Below are 6,215 nucleotides of genomic sequence, written 5' to 3'. Positions count from 1 at the left end.
TAGAACACTTCTCCAATCGCCGCTCTGAATTGCAGCTCTGATGATTTTGAACACCTTGTCGTCTGCCGACTCCTGTGCCATCTGATTTCTGTCCAACGCCACCGGCATGGCAACTGCCACGACATTCTGTACAAATTCTTTGCACTCTGCCGCATCCCCCTGATCACCTTCCCTCTCCCTGTTAGGATGACGGGACAAGTAGTCTGCTGGATTGTACATCCCTGGACGTTACACCAACTTGACCCAGTATTCAATGAGGGCCTGCATCCACCGTTCTATCCTGGGAGGAGGTTTTGAGGACACACCCGCTAGGATTGGAAGAAGCGGTTTGTGATCCGTCATGACAGTTACTGGTTTCCCAAGAATGTACAACCTGAAATGTCTGCAGCCCCATAAAATGGCCAGGGCCTCTCTCTCTATCTGAGAGTAGCGACGTTCAGTCTCCGTGAGGGCTTTACTCGCATATGCGATAGGTAGCATCTCTCCTCTCACGTCTTTCTGCATCAGCACAGCTCCTAGGCACACCGGACTGGCGTCAACAACCACCTCGGACTCGGCCGCAGAATCAAAATACGCCACTGTGTCCTGATCTGACAATGACTTCTTTATTACATCGAACACATCTTGTTCCTTGGTACCCCAGACCCAAACAGTGTCATTTTTCGTGAGGGCCCAGAGGGGTTCAGAGAGGGACGCCAAACCCTTGATGAAGCGACCACAGTAATTCACCATCCCCAGAAAACTGCGGACCTCTGTCGGTGCTTGGGGGGGTGCAGCCTCGCTGATGTCTCTGACTTTGTCCGGATCCGGGGATACACCATTGCCATGAAACACAAAGCCAAAAAACCCAATGCGATCTCTGAAAAATTCGCATTTTTCCCGGTGTAGGGTAAGTCCAAGATCTTTCAGCCTCTGAAGGGTTGATTCTAGATGCTTCAGATGTTCGGCATGTGTGGTGGCAAAGACCAAGATATCGTCACTCATATTTATCACTCCCCTTAGACCCGCCAGTGCACCCCTGATGGCATTCTGAAACACCTCAGCTGCGGAAGAAATCCCAAAGCTGAGGCGCTTGAACCGGTAAAGACCCTCATGCATTGTGAACGTAGTAATGTACCTTGAGTCTGCATGCAACTCCAGCTGGTGATATCCTGCTCTTAAATCAAGTTTCGAGAATATCTTGGCACCCTGCAGTTCACTGATGATATCCTCTATAGTGGGGGTCAAGTGGCGTTCTCTCTTGATGGCCGCATTAGGCAATCGCATGTCCACGCAGATGCGAACCTTGCCCGGTTGTTTGGGCTTAGGTGCCACCACGATCGGCGAGACCCACGGAGTCGGCCCTTCCACCCTTTCAATGATATCCATATCGGTCAGTGCTTTGAGTTCTTCTTCAACCTGGGACCGAAGATGGAATGGAATTCATCTGTGTTTTAATGCTGTTGGGCGGATCGTTTCATCTATGTGGAGCCACACTGGTTCTGCTTTCAGTCGACCAATCCCTTGAAACGTATTCTCGGATTTCTCCAAAAGTGAGTCTATATCACCTTGATAAATTGCACATGTAAAATGGACCAGATCTAATGCTTCCGAGGCTGCACAACTCAACAGGGACTGCAGGCTGACGTCCGTGACGAAGAACCTTGCCTTGATTGTCTTTCCTTCCCGGGCTACAGGAGCTACAAACACCCCTTTGATTGGCAGGGGAGTGTCACCCCCGAACGTGAAAATCTTCGCCCTAAAATGGTCCAATGTAGGGGGGCCTGGGAGGGCCTCATAGTGTTCAGTAGCCAACACGCATACTGAGGCACCAGTGTCTATTAGTACCTGCGTGGGGACTCCTTGAATGTCGACTACATACATCGGTTGTCTTCGTTTTCTCGCCCCGGTCGCCAAACTTGAAATGAAAAAGACTTCTTCATCCTCTTCCTCCTCCTCTGCGATGTTGAGTCTTTGGTCATCCTGTTCCACTGCAGCGACACTTCGTTGTTTCCAATATCCACCGCTTACCCTCGCAGGTCCCCGCTGTGTGGCAACTGGGGCAGCCGCTCTGCACATCCGGGCATAGTGCCCTGGCGTGTTGCATCTTCCGCAGGTCCTCGATTTGGATGGACAGTCTTCCGAATGCGGCAAATCGTATGGCAATACTGACAGAAAACCGTATTGCCTTGGGGAGATGTCGGTTCCTGCCTCTTTTGGTTCCACCTCGACTTTGTCTGGGATTGTCTCCCAACTGCAAAAGCTTCCTCGAGCTTGCCTAGGCGTGCGGCAGCGTCCATTTTAGCTCCTCTACTCTCGGCAAGCTCGTAGATCCTTCCACTGTCCAAAATCTGTGTCAGCGACATGCCTGGCTCTCTCAAAACCTGCCTCCGCAGTTTCCCTGAGCTGCTCCCTTTGATTAGTTGGTGTTGGATCATTACATCCGCATCCATCCATCTGCACGTGGTGGCTAGCTGTCTTAAACTTGCACAGAATTGATCTAATGTCTCCATATCGTGCAGTTTTTCTCCACACAGTCAAAGTCTACGTTAGATAAGGGAATAAAATGATCCCTTAGTGCGGTTTTGACCGCATCGTAGTTTACCACTGGTAGGGTGAGAGACTCATATATGCGCAGTACCTCTGTGCCCGCCGAGTACAACAGCGTCGGCACTTTGGCATCATCATCTGTTTCTCCGGTGCCGGCGAAAAACATGTCCAGTTTTTTTATCCAGAGGAGCCATCTCGGGCCTAGTTTCGAGGGGGCCCCGAGGTGTCAAACTCTTGCATTGGTTGTAATGAACCATGTTGTCTTCTCACCTCCCTCACTGATCCAGAGGCCTCTCCTTCGTTGTCCGTCATGTTCACAGGTCGCACTGGCACCTCAGACCGTGTTGGAGGCCGCAAACCTGGCTATATTTGTGTCTGACGTAGGGAGACTGCCGAACATCCAAAACTTCAAGGATCGACTACCGCAGTGCTTAGACAGCGCACGAGCACCCTCGCGGGCCGCAACCACCTTAAACACCATAAACAAAATGGCCGCCGTCACTCGTGTGAGGATCGTGGCGCACGTGAGATGAAATACCCATAACAACACGATTGTACGTGTCGGGCGTTTTTCTCCTCGTGTCCCTGCTCGTCTCCAGTGTGATGGGGCTTCCCGTGCCTCGGGCCGCCCTGTACTAGAACCAAAGCATGAACATGCGCATGCAATGAGACTCGGACACGCACGTCTGATCGTTCCAAGGTCCCGGCGGCAACTGCCTCGCGGGCCGTCTTTATTTCTTACACGCATGCGCCACCACAACGAGGCTAGCGCATGCGCACCTGCAATACGGACATAACAGCATGATGGTGTCCCCGGCATCACTGGTACATTTCAGTATGTGGAACGTCCAATTGAGGAACATGTGATTAATCTGGAGTGGTGGCTGCAATGCCGAATGTGTGCAGTATAGTTCCCACATTCTTTTAGCATGGAGGAAATGAGTTAGAGCACAGAAAGGCTGGCTAGCCCATTGCCTGGCCAGCTACACGACTGTGTGGCCTTTGACATGCGACCTTTAATCACAGTGGCCCCCTGAAATAAGCTGCTGCACAGGAAATGCTGCATTGAAAACATGTTCAGCCTCATTACGAGTTTGGTGGTATTTCATCTGGTAATAACGCTAAGCTAATTTACCGCAATGACATGTGGTACTGATACACTAATGTCAAATGCCTTCATAATTAGAGTTGGACAGACACTAGAAATTCTCCATTTTGCAGTCCCATTGGCCTCCAAAGGGTAAATGTGGTATTACTGAATGAGTTAACACTGTACTTGTTCCTGCTTGTGTGTGGCCTTAAGAGCCTCCACACAAAAACAGGTATTTTTTTTCAAGTATGGTTTGCAAGATCGACTGTCAAAACTTGCAATATTCAGAAATACTGCATATTTTGCCATTACTGCACTACTTGCAATGTGGTGGCCACTGGCGTGTCCAGACTCTTTTGACTGGGGTGGCGCAAGTCGACCACTGATTTATGCAGGGGTGGCATCAAGTATGAGCACACACACATACATAATAAGCATAGTTTAGGATAATGGGGTGGCACCTGGGGTGGTCAATCAGATTCCAGCAGTAGCACATACCACCCCAGGCCACTCCCTGCACACGCAACTGGTGGTGGTGATCCACATGAGAAGGCTGTGTGTGAGGTTAAGCAGCCCTCCCACTCTCTGACCAAATCCTTTCAGAAGAGACACAGCACCCTGCCATCAGCACTTCAGCAGACATCCCAAATATGGATGGTCTCTGATGAACAATTCCCTTCCTCCTCCTGCGCACGCGCAGCAAGGTCATGCACACAGCAGCAGGGACAGCGTTTGGGCAACTGTGAGCATAAGGATGCTTGCTCCTCTTAAACTTTGGCCTGTCCTTGGACAGGTGAGGAGACAGACCTAGGTATTTACGAGAACTTATATCCATACTGTTTTATCAAGTCAAAGTTTAAGGGTTTTAAAACAACAACAAAAAGAGTCTAAATGGCTGTTTCAACTGCATATATAGCGATCAAATGCCCACGTAACACACGTATAAAAATAGTTGGAAAAAAAATCAGCAGCTGCCCGTGAGACACAGATCCCTAAATCCCTTGCTGGGATGATATTGTAGAAAGACAGCCTATATTTGATATATGGATCTGAAATGAAGTTGCCTGATATACAGCCGCAGAAGTGAATTTTATATTCTTATATTAAACCAGTCAATGAAACCGCTGTCACCATTCGTTCCCCCATTGCATTATTCAGAAACCTCATACACTTTGTGGAAAAAACGGCATTATAAGGAAAGACCAACAATGAGTAATGTCCCTTATTAAATGAATAACTCAAGTGTTTTTTGTGAGACCCTAATCAAGCATCCATTCTAATTCATTGCTGCAGGATTCCTCTGAATTTGGTATCAAAATAAAAGGCTGTTATATGCTTGGATGCAACTTGCCAGCAGGCTACACCACCAAACAGCATTGTTTAATTTGCTCATTTTAATCTGATGAAGACAGATTTTCTTGTCATCGTACCATACCTAGTGCCTGAAAAATGACCACAATGAATAAAGATGTTTTGAAGTATTGGGCTTTGGAAACCCACCTTGCAAACGCCGGTATAAGCATAGAGCAGATGGGTCGCAAAATGGTAAACGCCACATCCCATTCCATTACATCAGATATAGCTGAATATCACACAAAGTAAATATCGCTGTTATGTTTCAGGTATTGGTGCCAAGGAGAACAGGTCATGGAGCACTGTTTCCAGGTGCAATACATGTAGGGTGACCAGATTTCCAAAACGAAAAACCGGGACGGTCAACAACATAAAAGAGGGACTACCTCATCGCAGCCCACCAATTAACGCCCCTCCCCCCAACACGCCCCCACAACCACCATCCAACCATATTTCCAGCACTTCTCCTTTGTATAAACTGTATATGATCTCATTATTGCAGTTTTGTCTGTGCATCTTGGCACGTAAATTTTAGCTCTGATTGATAATACATGGCTTGCCGTTCAATGATTTCCACGTCAGTTTCTGTGAAACAGTCAGTAAGTGTTTTGCTTGTACCTGAAAGGTTGGGTGTTGGAGCCAAACCTCCAACTTCAAAGTTGTGTAAGCTTTGTGTGTGGTCACCCAACCATGCAAACAAAATGGAAAAACTCCCGGGACCCGCGACGGAAGGTGATTTCCCCGGACTGTCCCGGGAAAACTGGGACGTCTGGTCACCCTAAATACATGTCTGCAATTGTTGCACACGGTCTTCATCTGACATGTTCGTGCCTAAAATGACATTGCCTTTAGTTATCAACATGATCATGAGCTTCTTCATGAAACATTTAAGCAGAAAAGTCAGTGCTCACGAGTGGGAACTTGCATAGTCACATATTTATCTCTTCCCTTGGGTGTGGACTGAAAACCCTTTGATCAAGAATGGCCGAGAGTAGCTGTGTGATAGTCATTAGAAAAGTGTTTTTCCTTTGAGCACGAAATACATTCAGAGCGTAACCCCAAAGCCATTTCCCTTAAAAGGCAGATTTTCCTTATAAAGTCACACTCAAGCATAGCTGCTGAGAAGAATGTATGGATGTGCTATGCAGGAACAGATGGCATTAAATCAAGTGCCTTTGGAAGATATGGTTAATTAAAATTTTACTTAAAGAAAAATCTACTAATGTAGGTAAAAACTTTATGA

Source organism: Ambystoma mexicanum, chromosome 7p (genome assembly GCF_040938575.1).
Source record: "Ambystoma mexicanum isolate Mex_15411 chromosome 7p, UKY_AmexF1_1, whole genome shotgun sequence".
In the NCBI taxonomy this organism is placed as follows: Eukaryota; Metazoa; Chordata; class Amphibia; order Caudata; family Ambystomatidae; genus Ambystoma; species Ambystoma mexicanum.
Note: the sequence above shows the minus strand (reverse complement) of the source record.